Consider the following 22,007-nt stretch of genomic DNA (forward strand, 5'->3'; position numbering starts at 1 on the left):
CATCAACTCAGGTGCCCTTAAGAATCTTATGAGGCTGCCCCTCCTCCTTCCCTCCTGCCTCCCTCTCCCCTCAGGACTGTGCCCCTTCTGCAGCCTCTCCCAACCACACGCTGAGCTTAGCCATGGGAGCTGACCCTTCCAATAATGGAATGTAAGAGTCAACAGCCCACAAGGACCACCAGCTAGAACCCTGGGGGCAGGTGCTTAGGAGAGAGATTTTATTGGCCTGATACCAGCAGGCCAGAGACTCCCCTCTACATGCCAACCTGCTATTTTGCATGAGATTCTGCCACTTCTGGTCAAGGAGCTTCTCAACAAGGAAAAAGTCCATCCTGGACGGGCCAGGTCTTTACCTCTAATTTCAGTGGAACTCTCTCCAGAGTCCACACTCAGAGAAGTTCAAGTTCACGATGGCAGAGAGAACAGAGGAACGAACAAGCACTACAGGTTAAGGTGGAAGCACAAAGATACAACAGACCCATCTTTGCAAAGTAAGCAGCTGGTCCAAGATGCACAACTTCAAAGGCTTTAGCTGCAAACTGGGAACAGGACTCTTGAGCCCTCGCTCACACCCAAGGTCTTGAAGGGTCAGAGCACAGGGAGAATGGGGAGGATTTTCCTCTGCAGAGAAGCAGGCAATGATTCCCTCCACATCGAATCAGCCTCATGAGAAGGGTCTTAGGACCACTTGGAGGATTGGACAGGTGTCTGATCCTTACCTGGAAAAATCTAAAAAGGTACAGATAAGGTGGCCTATGCTGTGGAGATGGGAAAGGAGGAGCAGTTGTGCAGGCTGTGATCAGCCTGAACGCTAAGTTTATCTGAGCAGAGATGTACGTTTCGAATAGACCAGACAGAGACGCTTCACAGGGGAGGGCAGGAAGCTGTCTTGGACCCCATCCCACGGAGCAGACTGCAGGGGGGGAGTGGGCGCTAGGAAGCGGGGGATTCCCAGAGAAGCAACAAAGCAGAGGTGAGTCCATCACCTCCATCAGGGACTCAGAGGGGTCCCCAGCCATGGTCTAGCCATGGAACAAGGAGAGGGAAGGATCTCCAGAGGCCTCCTGCACCAGTTTGCTAGGGCTGCCAGGACAAAGCATCACCATCTGGCTGCTTTGGCAACAGAAATTTACATCCTCATGGTTCTGGAGGAGAGAAGTCCAAGATCAGGCTAAGAGCAGGGTTGATTTTGATCTTTATTCTGAGGCCTCTCTTCCCGGCCATAGATGGCTGTCCTCTCCCTTTGTTTGCACGTGGTCTTCCTCTGTATGCTTCTGTGTCCTGATGTCTTCTTATAAGGATACCATATACCCTTATTTACCTTAACTTCATCCTCAAAGGCCCTACTGACAAATACAGTCATATTCTGAGGACTGGGGCTAAGACTTCAACATATGAATTTTAAGAGGACAAAGTCCAGCCCAGAACACCCCCCAAAGGAGCCCAAGAGTGAGAATGAGATCAAAACATCTGTCAGGCCCAGAGAGCACTGCTCCACACCTCACCATTAGTATGAACTTTCTTGTTCCTATTATGTGTCATCTCCCCGATCCTACCACCAGTTTTACCAACACAACCCTGGGGGAAGGACACAAACCAAGACAGAAGAAGGTGGTGGGATAGCAGGAGAAAAGTGGGGAAAGAGAGAAAAGGAAAGATATTTTAAATCAAATTTAAAATTTCTATTTTTATTTGAAATCAGACATCCCAAGAACTAAATTTAAGAGTATTTAGGGAGTTCCCATCATGGCACAGTGGAAACAAACCCGACTAGGAACCATGAGGTTGTGGGTTTGATCCCTGGCCTTGTTCAGTGAGTTAAGGATCTGGCGTTGCTGTGAGCTGTAGCGTAGGCCGGCAGCTGCAGCTCCAATTAGACCCCTAGCCTGGGAAGCAGCAATTGAAATTGACCATAGAATTTTTTTGAGGGGGAGGTCTTTTTAGGGCCACACCTATGGCATATGGAGGTTCCCAGGCTAGGGGTCCAATTGGAGCTGTGGCTGCTGGCCTATACCACAGCCACAGCAATGCGGGATCTGAGCCACATCTGCAACCTACACCACAGCTCATGGCAACGGCGGATCCTTAACCCACTGAGCGAAGCCAGGGACTGAACCTGAGTCCTCATGGATGCTAGTCGGGTTCGTTAACCACTGAGGCACGGCGGGAACTCCTAGAATTTTTTTTAAAGCTAAGAATAATTGGAAGTTATAGGTTTCATCCAGAGGCAAGACAGACTGCCATCACTGCATAAATTTTAAAGAGTCAGTGGGACACAAACCAAAGCTGCTTTATGATTGCATCTTAGGTGCCTTATTTATTCAACAAACCAGATAAATGTAAAAAAGGCATGAGTAAACAAACATGCAAATTACATCATGGGCTGGATGCTTTCATCTATGTCATCTCTCTCATGCATTAACTAAGGTGCAGGTTTGTTAAAAGACTGCCCAGATAATAAAGAAGGGGGGAACCTACAGAAGAGGGAAAAAGATGTAAGCAATAGTTTTATTCTGGCAATGAATCCTTTCTAAAATACTCTTAATATATCAAATCCTCCCACCCCTCAAAAACAACTACATTCTTTTAAAATCACAAATGCCACCAAACATTGTATCATAATAATCATGCAGTAAAACTCCTAAGAATCTCAATCTCCCTCCCTATGTTCACAACTTGCCTTTATCTAGGGGATGACATTTCTTTTGAGAAACAAATACATCATTCTTCTTTAAAAATGAAAACCGCCATCAACCAGGACCGACCTTGGTCCACGAATTAGTCACAGCCACCAGCACTGATATGAAATTGGCGGCGGCTCTGGTAATGCTACTACCTGGGCTGTCAACTTTGCTATTCATGTGCTCTGATAAACCTACCAAAAAAAAAGCCCCAAGGTTACTTCACACCCTAAATTCATCCAATTTGAAAAGCAGGGGCTGAAGCCAAACAAGCTACCTCTGGAATAGAAAAATCACTCTAGGACTAAGTAACGCCATGTGGTTCTCCCTCACATTGAGGGTATTTTTAAGATGATCTCTTAAAATGCTGCTCTGGCATGTGTTTCCAAATCTTCGATGCCACTGTCAACAGCTTCCTCTAAACATACCACCATGTTCATCTCTCAAGCAAAAAGCTGCCCTGCACATATCTAGCAATCAACCCCAACCGGCAAGGCATATGTATGTGCTCGGGGTCTTACTGTCTTCGTCTCAAGTCCATTCTTTGGCTTTCCTTCCTCTTAAAATCCAAAAGAATCCACCAGGTTTAAAACAACAGGGCCAACCCTCAAATGTTACTGATGAAAATTTAAAATGCGGAAAGCAAAAAAGTCACCGTGGCAAGCCACTGGGTAGTTTCTTAAGAAGTTAAATATAAATTTACCGTTCAATCTGGCAATTCCACTCTTGCACATCTTGCCAGGAGAAATGAAAACACAAGGACACAGAAAGAGGTGTACATGAATGTTTACAGCAGCAGGATTCATAATCATGAAAAAGTGGGAACTACTGCAATATCCATCAACTAGGTAAACAGAACGCGGCATTTCCATACAGGAGACTACATGCTATTGAGCAGTAAAAAGGAAGTTAATACTGACACACTCGGCAACCCGCATGTGGTGCAAGACCATCGTGCTGAGGCTCAGACACAGAGACCACACACTGCAAGATGCCATGTGTAGGACACGTCTGGAACAAGCAAAATCACAGACAGGAAGTAGATTAGCAGTTGTCTAGCGCTGGGAATGATAACAGAAAGGGACTGCGAATGAGCATGAGAGCTCTTTGTGGGGAGAAGGAGATGTTTTACAACTCAATTGCAGGAGTTCCTGCCGTGGCACAACAGGATTGGCGACGTCTCGGTGGCGGCACCAGGACACAGGCTCGATCCCCAGCCTGGCACAGTGGGGCCTGGCACAGTGGGGCCTGGCACAGTGGGCTAAAGGATCCGGCATTGCCACGGGTATACCTTAGATATAATCCCTGGCCTGGGAACTCCATGTGCCACAGGGTACCCAAAAAAGAAGGAAAAAAAAATTCAGTTGTGATGATGATTCTACAACTTCATAAATTTACATAAAACTATTGGAACAATATCGTATACTTAAATGGGCAAATTTTGTGGAATGTAAATCATACCTTGATGAAGATGCTTTTAAAAAGATCAAGGAGGTCCATATGCAAAGTTGTTAGGTAATGAGAAACATCTTTAGAGTAAGAGGGTAGCTCCCTTGATGGCTTTATTCAATTCTTGGCTTTACTCTAGAAAGATGAAATCACCAACTGCTGGCTTACTGTGATGTCACTGGTTCTTTGACTTGGTTTTAAATGGGGTACCACGGACTCTCCACATTCTGGAATGGAGGACATGTCACTTACGATGACCACAATGGTTCTGATGGATCTTTACCCAGTCATCCAGGGCCTCGAATACTTTTCTGAACAAGGGATAATAAATACATTAATCACCTGGATTCTGTGAACTGTGATGCCCAAGGAGTAGGAGTGGGGATGGAGCGCATAGGAATTATTTCTGCTACCCCCAGCTACTTGGATGTCATTCGAACATGATGAATTCAAATCACCTGTTTTCACCTCCAGCCCAACAGAGAAGGGGCACCTGCTCACCCGAAGGCCCGTATCTGCATTTTTCTCTCACATAACATGCCACCGGGCACACTGCTGACCTGGATGCTCAGTACCCGGCCTCCTCTGACACCTGCATTCCTCTTCTTCTAGAAAACTGTCCCCCTACCTCCTCTTCCCCCCACCACTCCAACTAGGGTATGTCTGACACTGTAGCCATTTGGAGAGATGGGATTGAGTCTTTAGCAAAGCTAGTCAGAGACACTCCCTGGGCTTTTGGGGGCTGGGGGAGGGGAGAAACAGGGTGAAAGGAATGAGGGTGTAGAAAAGGAAGGGAGTGGAAGAGGGAAAGGAAGGGAAGGGAAGACCTTCCTCTCGGGTGGGTGGAGAAGTGGAAAATGTGAGGCTGGCAGCTGCCCAAGACCCAGTGCAGAGTCGCTTTGAGGGAGGGAACCAGGGATGCCCCTGAATCCAGAGATCCCAGAGGCCGACATCCTTTTAGCACAGGATTTGGTGTCCGAAGAGCCAAGGCACTTCTTCCTCCTACTCTAAGCTAGGGCAGGCTGAGTTTTCATCGCTTGCGATCTACAAGTACTGACAAATCCTTGGTTGCCTTTCTCACCTAGTCTGTCAGGCTCAGGCTGTCACCGCAGATGCCACAGTAAAAGAGGGGCCTAGAACCTAAGCAGCACTGCTGAAGCTTGCATTTCTCTCCAATCTGCTCATTTCTGAAGTCACAAGCGAAATGCACTCCACGAACCTATAAAAGTGAAATACACACCCTCTAGAGCTGGGCTGAATACCAGGGGGTGACCAACAAAGTCCCCTTCGAACCCACAGGTTAGGGGCGGGGGCACATATCTATCATTCAGTTTGGCTATTACCTGCTCCCTGATCTGTTCTGCCCCAGGCAGTACACGCTCGCCCAGCACCACCTCCAAGCTCGCTTTTATTCACCATGAAAGACCCGGCCAGCAAGCACCATCTTCTGGGCTATTTCCATTCTGAAAGTATACACGGCCCTTTGGCTCTCCTACAAGGAGCCAGCCAACAAGGAAAACAACCACCCGTAACTGGAAATGAAGAGCATTAGACTTTTCAAAGCCCTCAAAAAATAACAGCTGGAGTTCCCGTCGTGGCGCAGTGGTTAACGAATCCAACTAGGAACCAATGAGGTGGCGGGTTCGATCCCTGCCCTTGCTCAGTGGGTTAACGATCCGGCGTTGCCATGAGCTGTGGTGTAGGTTGCAGACACGGCTCGGATCCCGCGTTGCTGTGGCTCCGGCATAGGCTGGCAGCTACAGCTCCGATTCGACTCCTAGCCTGGGAACCTCCATATGCCGCAGGAGCGGCCCAAAGAAATAGCAAAAAGACAAAAAATAAATAAAAATAAAAATAACAGCTGGGTCCTGGAGAGCCTCTGTGCTGCTGTTAAGGAAACTTGGGGGTGGGTGGGGACCAGGAGAGAGGGGCAGAAGCCACCCTGGAGTAGGGGGTGGAATGCTGGGGTACAGCTGGACCAGGAGACTTCAGAGCCCGAGAACAATTCTTGGAGCTGTTAATTCTTCACTATCACTGAACATACATGACTTGCAAACACGCTCTCATTCACCCTAAACTTATTTGACATGAGACACCTGGAGGCGAAGCCCAACACAGTGGCTCAGTCATCAAGGCAACACTCCCCAAGGGCTATGCCAGCCTGGATTTGCCACACCACTGTCCTGGCAACGCTAATGGAAAAGCCTTTCAGATCCTTTCCCTTTAGAAGCCCCAGACAGCTCCACGCTTATGCTATGTGAGGGAGTCCAGAACTGCCCGCCCAGTGAACACAAACTCCTGATGACTGAATTTGATATCCTGACCCTCCCATCTTTCAATTTTCAACCATGTTCTGTGTTTAGGGATAAGGAGAAACCAGCATTAACATAAAGGATGGGGAGGAGTTCCTGTTGTGGCTCAGCAGGATAAAGACTCCGACTAGTATCCATGAGGATGCGGGTTCAATCTCTGGCCTTGCTCAGTGGGTTAAAGGATCCAGTGTTGCTACGAGTTGCGGTGTTGGTTACAGACACAGCTTGGATCCGGAGTTGCTGTGGCTGTGCTATAGGCTGGCAGCTGTGGCTCTGATTTGACCCCTACCTAGGGAACTGCCATATGCCATGAGTGTGACCCTAAAAAGCAAAAACAAAAACAAACCATGAAGGATGGGGAATGCTTCCATCAGCCATACCAAGATTTCAAACACACGCCCTCCCACCCCATGCCCCACACATATCCACAAACTCACATACCTTGCACCTGATCCTACAAGGGTTTACAGAGTAAAAATACCATGGCCACTTAAGAACTTGTAATTTAAGAGGAAAGAGAAACTAATGCTGTTTTACTAATCTACACTGAAAATCAACTACAGGCCAAATATACAGGTGATGTAAAAATATGGACCAATATGGACAATCCCTGCCTAGAAGAAAGAAAAAAAAAAGGTCCAAAGTTCCTTTTTGGCACAGTGGGCCCAGCATTGTCACTGTTGTGGCTCTGATTGCTACTGTGGCACAGGTTCGATCCCTGGCCCAAGAACTTCCGCATGTTGCAGGTACAGCCAAAATCAAAAGGTCTACTTAGAGTGGCACTTGCATGAAAGCAGAGAGATACAGATTTATAAACCAAGAGCACAAACGTCCATTACATCATGTGTAATCAGTTTGCGATAAAGTTACTGAGCCACCATCCTTCTCTAAGGAAATGCTCAAAGCTAAGGGCAAAATCCCAGATAACTGGATAAAGACACAGAGAAGCTGAATCAAACATCCATCTCTTGAGGGTGTCCTAGGTGTCAGGTGGTTCTAGGGGTACAGGACCTTCAAAATGACTTATTACTTAGACCAGTGCTGTCCAATACTGTAGTCATTAGCCACAGGTGGCCACTGAGCACCTGAAATGTGACTCATGCAAACCGACATGCACTGTAAGTGGAAAATACACAACGGACTTCAAACACTTACTATGAAAAAAGAATGTCAACTATATTATTGATTGAATACATGTCGACAGTATTTTAGATAGATTAGATAAAATAGATTATTAAAATTCATTTCATTTGCTCCATCGTCCATTTTGTGCCTACTAGAAACTTAAATGACTTACGGTGGCTTGTTTATATTCTATTAAGACAGAGGTGATTTAGATTTTTCCCTTCAGAGACTGATGACAGCACACAATTAGCAATAACAGCATCTTACTATTACTTACATGGCAGGCACAAAATAGAGCAAATAATGTGTATGTTATCATGTTTAACATTCGCTTTCTATCAAATCATAAAGCTTAGATCTAGTGAATCCTGCAAGTTGATAATATAACGGTTGAAAGTTAGTTTAAAAGATTCACCCTGCCACATAAAGAAGGAACGATTAATCAACGATTCTGTTTCACTCAAGACACTACGTAAACGTCTATGGAAACTATTACTCTGTTATATATGGTTCAGAAAACGTCCGTTTTTCTCTGTCAACAGTTGTACAAGTTTCTAAAGGACTCAACAGGGAATTATCTTCACCATCACCTCATTCAAACTATCACCATCTTCATTTTAACCTCTATGTTATGGCTCTATGCCGAGATTATGACTGAACTAGGACAACTCGTCTTGTGGGACCGAAGAATTTGTTAACACAATTGGGAATGGGATTGGTCACAACTGAAGGAAGTATGTCTTTACAGTGTGCACATCACCCAGTGACATAAAGAAAGACTAATGATGGAGTAACACAGGGAAACCTGGCTCTGAACGACGCAGAAGAGTCATAGCAGACGTGTTTCAATGACATATGGAAAGCAATCTCTCTTTACTCCTAAAGATTCTAATGGCAGGTACCATCATACTGGCCCATCTATCAGCAGTTCTCTAAAGGTAGGTTGATACAGAACATAACAACCCTGGGAGTTCCCGTTGTGGCTAAGTAGTCACAAACCCAACTGGCATCCATAAGAACACAGGTTTGATACCTGGCCCTACTCAGTGAGTAAAGGATCCAGCACTGCTGTGAGTCATGGTATAGGTCACAGATGCGGCTCAGATCTAGCATTGCTATGGCTGTGGCATAGGCTACAACTGCACAATTCAGGCCCTAGCCTGGGAACTTCCATATGCCTCACATGTGGCCCTAAAAAGCAAAAAAAAAAAAAAAAAAGATAACATAAGCCATAGTAATAAGCCATAGTAATAAGAGCCACTATAGCTACCATTACTTACTCTGCAAAATTTTATGTTCCTTTGTAAAAATTTTTTTACTATTTGATTATAAATGAATATTATCTCATTCAATGCTCCTACCCCTTCAAAATTAGATGCTATTGTTCTTATTCCCGTTTTCCAGACTGTGAAATTGTAGTTTACATGGCCAAAGTGACACAATTTATAAATGGAGGAGGCTGGACTGAAACTCAGGTTCCGCTCCCAAGCCCCAAATACAACTAGTTTTTTTTGTTTGCTTTTTTTAATAACAAGAACAAAAAAGGCCTGGCCAACAGACCAATCTTCTTACAACTTAAAAAATTAGCTGCCTTTAAAGATGGAACAGTCCTCAGATCGACTCCTGGCACATACAGAGGAAGTCTGCATGAACCAATTTGAAAAGGGCATTCCTTCTGGCTGTGTGCCCGCACAACATTCCGGGGGAGGGTGGTTCTTTCAGTATTTTTACTCCTTTGTCCATTTAACATGTGCAGTATATACATAATGAAGAAAATCTAATGAACTACCAGTCAAAAGCAGAAAAAATCCTCTTCCATATAGCTTTGCTAAAGATACCAAGTCAATAACAGAAAATGTCAAGATAATTACAGACAAGTGAAGTGGCTATTTTTATACTTAGCTGAGCTGGCAAACTACAGACTGGGGTGGAGGTTTCCAAGGTTTGGCCACAATATGGAAAAGCAGAACTTCTAGATACTTAGATGCTTCCCCATCATTAGGCCATTTCTACTCCTTAGGAAATTACTCTGGAGTTCCCGTTGTGGCTCAGCAGAAATGAATCTGACTAGTATCCATAAGGACCCAGGTTCAATCCCTGGCCTCGAGCAGTAGGTTAAGGAGCCAGCATTACCATGAGCTGTGGTGTAGATCCCAGACGTGGCTCGGATCTGGCACTGCTGTGTCTGTGGTGTAGGCTGGCAGCTGTAGCTCCGATTGGACTCCTAGCCTGGGAACCTCTATATGCCGTGGGTGCAGCCTTAAAAAGACAAAAAAAAAAAAAAAAGAAAGAAAGAAAAGAAAAGAAATTATTCTAATGTGGTATATAATACCTCCGTCAAGCTATAAAAAAAAAAGAAATACTACAATACGTCAGGGCAACTAAAAGTACCTATATCATAATAAAAACATATCCTAAAACAATCACCATCCAGACAGGAATGGGGGCAGGGATACAGGTGAAATTTGTTCTGGAAGCCACTCACAGAAGCACCCACTGCCAGCAGGCTGCCACCTTGCCTGAATCAGATACCACCAGGATAGGGTGAGCTGCTATTCTTTGTTTCTTTTGCCACCGTTGATATAAACACACCCTTTCAAAGCAATGAGAATCAAACGCCCTTTGTTCTAAGGGGTAAGCATTTAAAGTAATCTGGGGTTGTTTTAAAGGAGAAGAAGAAAAGCAAGCTTGTTGCCAAACAAGGCACAAACAGTAACAGAGCCATCAACAGATTGGCCAGGCGACAGGGGGGCACAGGAGTCATTCTGAGGAAATCACTTTCTAGCTTTGAGAGAGTTTGGAGGAAAAGCAATAGAAAAAGGCAACAGACAGCACACCCAACATGGTCTAAAGTTGTGTAGCATAGAAGGAACCTCACTGCCAAGGAGCTGATCAAGACTGCTGACTAGATGGATACATAAGGCGAGGGGCAGAAATGAGTTTTTCCTTAAAACAAAGAACCCCAACAACTCCTAGGAGATCCTGGATGGTATATAGATATTGGTTAATATCTATGCCTGTTGTTTTCAAGTTTTTTCCAATTTAAATAAAGCTCACAGGAAAGACATGTGAAACGTTTTTCCTCAAAAGAGAAAAATGATACAGCCCACACCCCCTCCAAAAAAAAAAATCAGTAATTGTCTTTTTCTTTTCAGGGCCATGCCTGCGGCATATGGAAGTTTCTAGGCTAGGGGTCAAATCAGAGCTACAGCTGCCAGCCTACACCACAGCCATAGCCACACTGGATCTGAGCTGTGTCTGTGACCTACATCACAGCCCATGGCAACCCCAGATCCTTAACCCACTGAGAGAGGCCAGGAATTGAACCCACATCCTCACAGAGACAGTATCATCTCCTTAACTTGCTGAGCTACAACGGGAACTCAAGGATTTTTTTTTTTTTTTAACAAAGATTCAAGAAGGTTCTGGGCGCATTTGAAGTAACTTGCATCCATGATGAATGTGGATTAGGTCCAAAATAAGATTCACTTGGGGAGAGAATAATAGGCTACTCACCACCCAGCCCTGCGTGAGGCCTTCTCGACATGGTGCAATGTAGGGCCTCAGAGTGCATATGTTTGTGGCCCTTGAACAACAAAGGTTTGAACTGTGCAAGTCCACTTATATGCAGATATTTTTCAATAGATAATGGAGAATTTTTTGGAGATTTGCAACAATTTGAAAAAAATCTCACCAATGAACAGTGTAGCCTAGAAACATAACAAATTTTAAAGAGTATGTCATGAGTGCATAAAATATATTTAGATACTAGTCTATCCTTACATAAGGTAAATGATATTTAATATAAAATTAATGTGTTAACGTTTTCTTACTGTTTTGCAACATTGCTTTCAAAGAATTATATTACCGTATAGTAGGAAAGCCAAGAATTATATTACCATATAGTAGGCCTCTCACAAATGGAGAAACGGGAGTTCCCATCATGGCTCAGTGGTAATGAACCCGACTAGGACCCATGAGGATGTGGTTATGATCCCTGACCTCACTCAATAGGTTAAGGATCTGGCGTTGCCACGAGCTATGATGTAGATGGCAGATGAGGCTCGGATCCTGCGTTGCTGTGGCTGTGGTGGAGGCCAGCAGCTGTAGCTCCAATTCGACCCCTAGCCCGGGAACTTCTATATTCCACAGGTGGGGCCCTAAAAAGCATAAATAAATAAATGGAGAAATTGCCTACTGGCCTATTATCACACTAAGTGGTTTTTAAAAATGTAACAATGTTTCCAATACATTGGATGAATATGACCATAATACTATGCCACAAAAATTTTATAAAGATTCATTCAATACTTACAGGCTAGGCTATGATGAAACAATCACACTGCTGTGTCTTCGTTATTGTGGCTCATTATACCTATAAATATGAATTTTTTTCACATCTTTTCCGTTTCTGATGTCTAGTGTTAGTAAATACTATAACAGCTACAGTATTTTGAATCACAAGACAATGGTGATGCAGCAACTGACAGACAATTCATCTCAGAGGCAAGGTAAACCTAGAGTATCAATACATACAGCACGGTACTATGAATGTATTTTCTTTTCCTTACACTAGTTTCTTAACATTCTTTTTTCTAACTTATTTCATTGTAAGACTACAATATATAATACATATAACATTTAAAATGTGCGAATCAACTATTTATATTATCAGTGAGGCTTCCAGCCAACAGTAGGCTTATAGTAAAGTTCTGGAGGAGTCAAAAGTTATACATAGATTTTTTAGCTTCATGGTAGGGGGCGTCTCCCTAACCCCATAAGGAGCTTAGCCAAGGAAGAAAGAAAATACAACCCACAGTCCATGAACCTTCTGGCTCACACGTTCCCACACCCTCTGGGGTGGCTTGAAGAGGCCACTGTGAACAGGCTGCTTCTCCCAACAGGGAAAGGACTATAGGTCAAAATCATCTACTCCCTTTCATTTTTGCAGAGTGATCAATCACCAACAGGTCAACTCATGGGAGGAGACGGTCAAGTTATGTGAGCATTCTTGTCAAATTAAGAGGCTCAGCTGAAAAAGCTTGGCAGATTTGTTTGTGGGGGTCTCACGCAGCAGGATGCTAAGGGCCTTTTCACACCTTCCTGTGGCTGCTCAATGTCACAGGCCTCACCAGGGACTCCCCACCGGCCTCCAATACAGCTTGTCCTGGTCAATACCTCTTCTTCATTGATAACCATTCTAATGAGCTACATGGGAGACTCCCAAGGTCACTGTCTGCATCCAAAAGAAACAGCAAAGGACATCTAGAGCCCTGGGCCAAGAGCAGCCAAAATTAATGTTCATATCTGGCTCTGCCCCTAACTGTGCCACTTTCCGAGGGGGTCATTTCTCTTCTCTAGACTCAATCTCAGCTGTAAAATGAGCTACCCCCACCACCCCAGTCCAACCTTGTGCTCCAGTGGAATAAAAGTGTGTTAGCCTTGGGGAAAATCTAGGCTCCATCAAGGCAGGCACTGCTGTTCCTCCATGCATCTTCCATATATCACTCAATGATCCCACTGCCATGCTCACAAGGACTCTGACACTGAAGAGATGATGGCCCACAACTCCAGAAGCTGCCAGCCTAGGAGCAAGGCGACTGGTGCAGAGAAGGTACTCGATTCAATTAAACCACTTTGTGGAAAGAGCCTGCACCAGTCGCCCTCTGTCACAGGCAGGTCCACATCCCTTTTGGCCCAGGTCCAACACTAGATCAAGAAATACTGTCCCTGGGGTGAGGACCTCCAGACCCATGCTTAGAACTCACCACATCTCTGAGAAGTAGTCATACTACAGGTTCACTTTTCATTACTCTAAACAGCATCTTACTGCATCCAATAGAAACAGTCCTTAAAAATGGTCAGTGGTATGCAGACTGGTTGGTATAGCAACTAGTGACTGGTTTTCTGATTGAGGGTATAAAACCCACAATTATTACTTTTCACTCACATAGGAGAGGTCATCAGGTCTGGGGAACAGGAGCACATGATAGAAGACAGATCTCCTGCCATTGTACTCTTGATCCTTATGAGATAAAAGGGAAACAGGTCCAGTGCAACAAGATTTTCTAGATACATTCAGTAGATCTTGAGTTAAGCTGGGCATTCCAAAGAGGTTCATAAATGTGCTTTTAACTCAGTGAGCTCTGTAAACTTCTTGAAATTGATAAAGATTACAAATGTATAGCATCATTGCATAACAGTGAATTTCACCCTAGGAAAAATGGTCCAACAACTGTATCTGATTTGCAAAAGTGTCCATCTGTGACTCAAAAAAGTTGTTTTTCTTCTTTTTTTGGGCTTCTTAGGGCTGCTCTGGGGCATATAGAAGTTCCCAGGCTAGGGGTTGAATTGGAGCTGTAGCTGCCAGCCTACACTACAGCCACAGCAACACAAGACCTTAACCCACTGAGCGAGGCCAGGATCAAACCCACATCCTCATGGATACTAGTTAGGTTTGTTACCAGGAACTCCTCAAAAATATTTAAGAACCAGAGCTCCTGTCATGGCTCAGTGGGTTGAGAACCTGACATAGTTTCCATAAGGATGAAGGTTCAATTGGGTTAAGGATCCAATGGTGCCGAAAGCTGTGACACAGGTCATAGATGCAGCCGGGATCTGGTGCTGCTGTGCCAGAGTACAGCCGCTTCAGCTTCGATTTGACCCCTCGCCCAGGAACGTCCATATGCCTCGGGTGCTGCTTTAAAAAGAAAAAATGTTGAGAATCCCTGCTAGATGGCCTGGCTCTTGGAGAACACTTGACTCTGGGCTGCCCTACAGCAAAAGAAGCTGCTCAGCCTTTTATTCTCCATCAGTGAGCTCTGCCAGAGCTTTCTTTTCTGGCTGGGTTTCTGTCACTTCAGCTAGCCAAAGCAACCAGACAGATGCAGTGAAAGGGAAAAGCAGGAGATACTGCAGTGGCTCTTAATTGTAGAGTCATTTAGCTCTTTAAAAAGAAGGCATTCTGGATTAAGCAAACTCAATTCATCTAGAAAGCAAAGGAAAAAAAACCCTAGAAGGCCAATACTGCTCTTACCAACTGCAGTACCTCCCAGGGATAAGAAAAGCTGAACTGAGGTTTAAACAAGTAATGTAATAATTGTGAGGGAAACGGATACAGTACAGGATGAATTGCTTGTGTTAGGTTACTTGATCAACTTTGGGGGGGGTCACTAAATATCAATTTAAGAAAAATGAAAATAAGAGACTGTATTTTCTTCCACCGCACAATAAACTTCTTGGACTACCCGCAACTTCTCACACCTGGATTCTGTTCATCTAGAGCAGGGATGAAATGTCATGAACCCCCAAAGGCCCCTTCCCTAGGGGTCATGGATGGTCATGGATTTAAGGCAAGACACTATATTTCCAGTGAACACCAACTACCAAAAGAACTAGACTTTCCTGGGACCCATTAGGTACTGTAGTTGGTAAGAGTGGGTGAAGCAGTGTGTCTTTTTTTTTTTTTTTTTTTTGGCTCTTTTAGGGTGTACCTGAAGCATATGGAGGCTCCCAGGCTAGGGGTTGAATAGGAGCTACAGCTGCCAACCTATGCCACAGCCACATGGGATCCAAGCTGCATCTGCAAGTCACACCTCAGCTCACGGCAACACTGGATCCTTAACCCACTGAGGCCACAGGTCGAACCAGCATCCTATGGACACTAGTTGGGTTCGTTACCACTGAGCCACAACGGGAACTCTTGAAGCACTGTGTCTTGACCCATCACACAAAACCAGGTGGTGAAGCAGTCAAGACACACAGCAAAGGAAGCTGCTTGGCCTTTTACTCCCCATCAGTGAACTCTGCCAGAGCTGTTGACCCAACTGGTAAGACTGGTGAAGCAGTCAAGACACACTGACTGCTCCAAAGGGTGGACAGGGCAGAAAGACGGTTCTTAACTATAGGTTAGAAAACCAAGGGTTAGAGAGGTCATGTGACTTGCCTGAGGAGAAAGGAAAACTACAACTTCTGAACTTCAACCTGCATTTTGCTAACTATCTCCACTCCTCTGCCTTTTGATTATGTTTAAATTCTCCTCTGGGAGTTCCCAGCGTGGCTCAGTGGTTAACGAATCCAACTAGGAACCATGAGGTTGTGGGTTCCATCCCTGGCCTCACTCGTGGTTTAAGGATCTGGTGTTGCCGTGAGCTGTGGTGTAGGTGGCAGACCCAACTCCAACCTGGCATTGCTGTGGCTCTGATGTAGGCTGGCGGCTACAGCTCCGATTAGACCCCTAGCCTGGGAACCTCCGTATGTCACAGGTGCGGCCCTAGAAAATACAAAAAAGACCAAAAAAAAAATAAAAAAAAAAATTCTCCTCTGGGCTAGAGAAGTTTAGTATCTGATGACCACCATGAAGGGCTTTATGACCCGGGATGGGGGTGGGGGTGAGTAGTTCAATGTTAACCACCAACTATGTGACAGACACTCTGCTGGACACCGAATAGAAAAGGGAAGAATGAGTCATACTTCATTCAAAGAGAAAAATGTTTTGTTTTAAAACACAGGGTTAAGTCTGCAAAGTTACTTATTAAAATATTGACTAAATTTACTGAGACCCATTAGTGAGTCTAATGTTAAAGGCTAGAACAGTCTGTTCACTGTAGACGGCTGGAGTTGGGAAACTGACATTTGATTAAAAAATCTTTCATTAAACCACCTGCACTGTTCAGCTCACAGTTAGCAATAAAGAAATCTGGAGTTCCCGTCGTGGCTCAGTGGTTAATGAATCTGACTAGGAACCACGAGGTTGTGGGTTCGATCCCTGGCCTCGATCAGTGGGTTAAGGATCTGGCATTGCAGTGAGCTGTGGTGTGCATCACAGATGCGGCTCGGATCTGGCGTTGCTGTGCCTGCGGTGTAGGCCTGCAGTTGTATCTCTGATTCGACCCCTAGCCTGGGAACCTCCATATGGCATGGGTGTGGCCCTAAAAAAAGAAAAAAGAAAAAAGAAATCTAAATCATTCAGCATCTTAAGGATTTATTTTTTTAAAAAAGGATACCATCTGTATCATACACCTATATAAATAGTTAATGGAGGTAACAATCTAGAATCCTTTTCCCTATCACCCACTTAAAATACACCCAAGAGGCCTTGGATATATTTAGCTTTGTTCTGTCAAGTCCTATACCCATCATTTCTCCTACATAGAGAAAATTCAGCTGACTTCTAGCAAAATAACACACAGTACTGACACCAAATGTTTTCGATACCCTAAGTGATGAATTTTAGAATATGACTTTAAGTATTTCTGGGTAAACTACTATATATATTGGTTGCTCCTGCTCTTCAGATTAAGGTCACCATCCCCCCAACCACACACACATACAGACACACCCCTCATGATAAATGCACAAAGTCACAACAATGATGAGTAAACCCTCTGCAGCAATTTAGAGAAATACAATTTCTGTTCTTAGAAATTCAGTGGTTGGCATTAATCAAGACCACTGCCAGTCTATTTGGATCCTATCTGAAATGGAGAGTGAGCATCACTTGGTTCTGCACCTTCCCCATTCAAAATGTTGGAAAGCTAAGATACCAAGTAAGAGAGATGGGTGTGCTTCTGAGCATCACGTTACTTACATTTTCCTCTGAATTCAGGCTCTGGCAAACATTGGCAGAAAAGATGAAGACACAAGTGCCTTGTGGGGTAGATGGCACAGATTTAGAGTGCTTTGTTTATCAGAACGTGGGTTTTTATCCTGATGGAACCTGTAAACAGGGCATGGGGGGCACTCAATTACAGCTTGGGGAACAGCCAGCACCATTGAGGATATCCCATATGTGCTACAAGAGACATTCTAAGTAGAAAATCACAACAGAGGAGTTCCCGTCGTGGCGCAGTGGTTAACGAATCCGACTAGGAACCATGAGGTTGCGGGTTCGGTCCCTGCCCTTGCTCTGTGGGTTAAAGATCCGGCGTTGCCGTGAGCTGTGGTGTAGGTCACAGACATGGTTCGGATCCTGCGTTGCTGTGGCTCTGGCGTAGGCCGGCGGATACAGCTCCGATTCGAACCCTAGCCTGGGAACCTCCATATGCTGCAGGGGCGGCCCAAGAAATGGCAAAAAGACAAAAAGAAAAAAAAAAAAAAGAAAATCACAACAGAAAGCATGAAATTCACGCATCCAATGCAACATGAGTAGTTACTATGGATCAACACTGTTCTAGACATTAGGGATCCAACAGTAAACAAGAGACCATATATTCTAGTAGGAACAGACTACTGATATAAATGAAGCTATAAATGTCTATCGAGTTAGAAGGTGATAGATAAGTGCCATGGAGGAAAATAAAGGAGAAAAGAGGAGCAGGCCACACCGGCAGAGGGTGGCTGGGGATGGTGGGCAGAGAAGGTGATGTCTGAGTAAGGAGCTGAAGGGTTAAGGGGCACAGCCCTGGAGACATCTCGGGGGAAGAGCCGTCCAAACAGCGGAAACAGTAAATGCACACTGGCTCTGAGGCAGGAGTATGCCTGGCAAGTTGAATGAATAACGAGGAAGCCAATGTGTTTAAACGCCTTCAACTGCTTCCAGATTAAGGGGTTACAACTGGGGGCAAAATGTCATGAACACAGCCATGTTTTCTCACACACTTAGAGCGGGAACATGCCTTTGAAAATGCTTACTCAAGCCCCTTATTCTTTCCAAGCTGGAAGAAATAAAGAAGAGAAGGCTGAGTGAGTAATCCAAGGCAGTTATGCTGCCAGCTAACTGGCCAAGAGAAAGCTTCAGCGCCAGTTATCTCAAACTCATCACCACACTTTTATCTCATGCTCCAACTTTACAAGAGATACTCTTATTTTTTTAATTGGGGAAAAAAATGAAAGAATCCATCTAATATAATCTTAGAGCTAAAAATTGATCAATTTCACTTTTAATTCAACAAATAACCGAGAGAGACCCTACGCACACCCTTTTTGGTGAGGAATGAAAGAATAAATGCATCATTACTTAAGAGTGCCACTGCTCAGCAATCAATTGCACAACTGTGGAACAGAGAAACGACTGCAGGAGACACGTCTCAGATGTTGACTGCAGCACTGTTACAGTTTTTTTTTTTTTTTTTTTTTGAAAGTGTAAAAAGATCAACTATCCTCAGCAGAAAAGGTATGAACAGTGAAAACCTGGAAATACTCTAATTTTCTCTTGGAAGGAATGAGTATGCTATAGTTTACTCATACATAGAATTCTCCCTAGCAGCTAAAGAAGATCTACATGTACCTCAAACACATACACATAACGACAAACTTAAAAATGCAAGTCATCTGGATGTAGAATTCTGCCACTTAGGTAAAATGTTAAATACACAAGCTAGCAGATGTTTTTTTGTGGCTATGTAATACAGAAGGACCAAAACATGTTCTGGATACTTTGTATACGCACCTCCCATTAAAGGTTACCTGAAGATGGAAACAGAGGCAGAGGGATGGATAAACAATTTCAATTGCAGTTTATTTTCAGTTGGGGGGGGAATATGAAGCAAATATGGAAAGATTAGCAACTTAAACATGAGAATAGAAAAAGTAGAAGTCTTACTATGTTCTCCTTATGTGTGTTTGAAATATTTGGGGGGAAAAAAAGGACAAAAGGAAGGGCGAGACGGACAAACAGACAAAGCTCTTCCATCACATTCCAGTAACTTCAAGGTCAAGTCTCCCTAACTTCCAAAGCTCAGTATCTTCACCTTTAGAACATGAGTGACACTAGGTGTGCCTGCCTCAAAGAGGCCATGGAAGTGACAGTCCAGAGACAGAACCATTGTCAGATACACTACTAGCAGACAGGGGGGCACTACATCATGTTCCCATTCAATCTCCAGGGACAAGCATCCATTCTTTTCATTCAATTTCACAGATAACAGCAACAAGATCTTTCAGCAGGGTTATAACTCCCACCACCCCACCAAAAGAAAGCCATAGAACAAATTTAAGGCATGCAAATGATACAGTAAATTCATTAATGAAGCATCTCAATGAATGGATACAGCTCAAAATGGGACCACCTGTCCCAGTTGAAGTTGTGCAGGCACTGGTCAAAAATTACAACTGGATAAATTTCCTCACATAAAATCTATTGCCTTACAAGTCCAACGGGGGTGGGGGGCGGATATGACACTGGTTAAGCATCACTAAGAAACACGATGAGATTACACCCATCAGTAATAAAATTCCCAGCCACACCTGTAAACAGGACTCTTCAGGTTGGGGTCAGAGCAATCAAAATGCAGCCTCCCTGTGATGTACTCTTCTCCAACTTTGTTCAAACCCTAGAGGTGAGACTCTAATGGCTAAGATGAGCTTCTGTCTTACTGATCCATAAAGGCAATTCCTCCCTCTGCCAGGCCCTGCAGGTCTTGAGATCACATTCTCCAGAGAACTGGCAATGGTCCCATCATCCCAGGGCGCTTAGTAGTCTCCTCCCTTGGAAGGAAAACAGAGACCAAACTAAATCACCTGTGACCCTGCGGCCAAAGGAACCCGCGAGGTCCAGGTGAGCGGCCTTGAGTCCGCAGATTTGCCCCAATCGTTGGAAACAAAGTTTCCCTAAGCTGGGCTCCTTGGAGAAGCGCAAGCTTGGCTATACAGCCCAGGTGCTGCGAGGTCACTTGTAACGTCTCCACTTTACCGTGGGCTCCGTCTGCCTGGATGGAGTCTGTCTGCAGCCTCTCCCGGCTCTGAGCCTACCCCTCTTCACAAAAGCGGGGTACGAGGTCCAAACGCAAAGGAAAGCGTCAGCCAGGGGTTAGCAGATGAACTCTGCAAACTGCAGAAACTAAACAACAGACACAAAAACCTGCCCAAGCCAGCATCGAAGAGAGGGTGGGTTACGGAGGGTACCCACCCTGCAGAGCAGAGGTTGGAGTGGATGGCGGGCGGGAGCCCTTCTCTCGGCTCCACATCCTCCCTCCTCCCCAAGTCCCAGCTACTCGGAGTCGGCCCGAACTCCAGCATCTTTCCTCCCAGCCCTTCTCGGAGCTGCGCTAGGGAAAAGGACAAGAAGAACCGGGAACGGGGGTCAGTCCCGCGCCCGGAGCGGCGTCGCCTGCACCCTTGCACCAGCTGAGGGCTCCTGAAGTCAGAAAAGGAACAATAGCGGACCCTCGGCCGCCCCAACCCGCCGAGTCTCCCGCTCGCGCCTTCCTCTCCACCTCCTCCAAGTTCAGCGCGGAGGCGCGTCGAGTCCAGAAGAGGGGACCCGGGGGAGCCAGGCGCCGGACCGGCCAGGCAGGTGGGACAGGGAGCTGACTGGGCGCAGCCAGAACGCCCTGCCGGGGGCTGGTCATTCATTCCCACCCGCGCTCCCTCCGCCACCACCCTTGCCCCAGCCGGCCTACGAGTCGAGGGGGCCGGTAGGAGAGGACCCCTCTCCCAACTTGGCTCGTCCTCCCTCTCTACTCTGACCCCTCCACCATCCTCCTCTTCCTCTGTTTCTCAATCTGTCCTCGGCAGACAGTTGGCGGCCGGCGGGGACAAGGGAGCGGTGACGGGACCCTCGCAGCCACCCCGCCAAGCCCCTCTGCCCGGCGCGCCGTCCGCGCCTCCTCCCTCATCCGAGTCCCAGACACAAAGGCGGGGACCGTAGCCGGGGACCCCGCTCCCGGGAGCTTCCCAACTCTCGGCGCCGCGAACTCACCCCATCGAGACGGCGGCGGCTCCCGGGCCCCGCTGGCTGCGCCACCCCGCCCGCCGCTTCCCCAGGAAAACGCGGCCGCCGGGCTCGCTTCCTGCTCGGCTTCCTGCGCCTCGGTCCCTCCTCCTCCTCCCCCGCTGCGGGGGTCAGTGGGCGCCGCGGCTCCCGGGCTGGGCCGGCGGGGCGGGGGCAGCGGCAGCACCACCACGTGGCCGCCCGGCGCCGGCCCCCACCGACCCGGATCCCGCGGGAGCGGGGAGGGAGGTGCTAACCATTCCCCTCCCCTTCCACCCCGCGCGGCCCCAAATTCCGCGAGTCAGGTGATCCGGCCCCGCGCTCCGGCCGGGACCTGCTGGAGGTGCTCCCGCCCGGCGGCCGCCCCCTCCTCAGGCCCGCGCGCCGTGGCGTCCGCGGCTTGCTTTCAGTTTTCCCCAGATCATGGGACCCTCCCCCGTGGATCTGTTTGAGCTTCATCACCTGAAGTTAATGGAAACCACCGGGTTTAAGACGGATGAGATCCTGAATAGTATTCCTTTCTGGTTAACGTCCAAAGTCGTTTGTGGTCGTGGGGGTGTTTTAAAGTCACTCATCCGAGCTCCTTTAAGTCGGTTGTTTTCTCCAAAATTCTTGAACAGAAAGTAAACTAGAATACGCTCATATTCTCTGGACTGAACCAGTTGGTTGGAGTGACTGTTCCAAACACTCCTCAGGTGGCAGGAGAAGACTCCCAGCGTTGTGTTGCCCAGGCGCTGGGAAGGAGAAACCGACAGCCTGAACTGAGCGACACCTCTGGGAATGCCCGCC

General features: G+C 46.2%; 1 protein-coding gene across 4 annotated transcripts in view; it reads right to left on the minus strand.

The window, feature by feature from the left end:
- Nucleotides 1-21,699, minus strand: part of RAI14 (retinoic acid induced 14) — a 168,257-nt gene extending 146,558 nt beyond the window's left edge. The window contains exons 1-2 of one of the 4 annotated variants that reach the window (XM_047767338.1): nt 21,207-21,395; nt 17,157-17,285 (exon numbers count right to left, since the gene is read on the minus strand). The gene's annotated coding sequence lies outside the window, so the exon portion shown is untranslated. Of the gene's footprint in view, nt 1-17,156; nt 17,286-21,206; nt 21,396-21,680 lie in introns of those variants that run through there. The other 3 variants (XM_047767344.1, XM_047767330.1, XM_047767353.1) reach the window with 3 other exon arrangements.
- Nucleotides 21,700-22,007: the final 308 nt, after the last annotated feature.

This window comes from Phacochoerus africanus, chromosome 1, assembly GCF_016906955.1.
Source record: "Phacochoerus africanus isolate WHEZ1 chromosome 1, ROS_Pafr_v1, whole genome shotgun sequence".
NCBI lineage: Eukaryota > Metazoa > Chordata > Mammalia > Artiodactyla > Suidae > Phacochoerus > Phacochoerus africanus.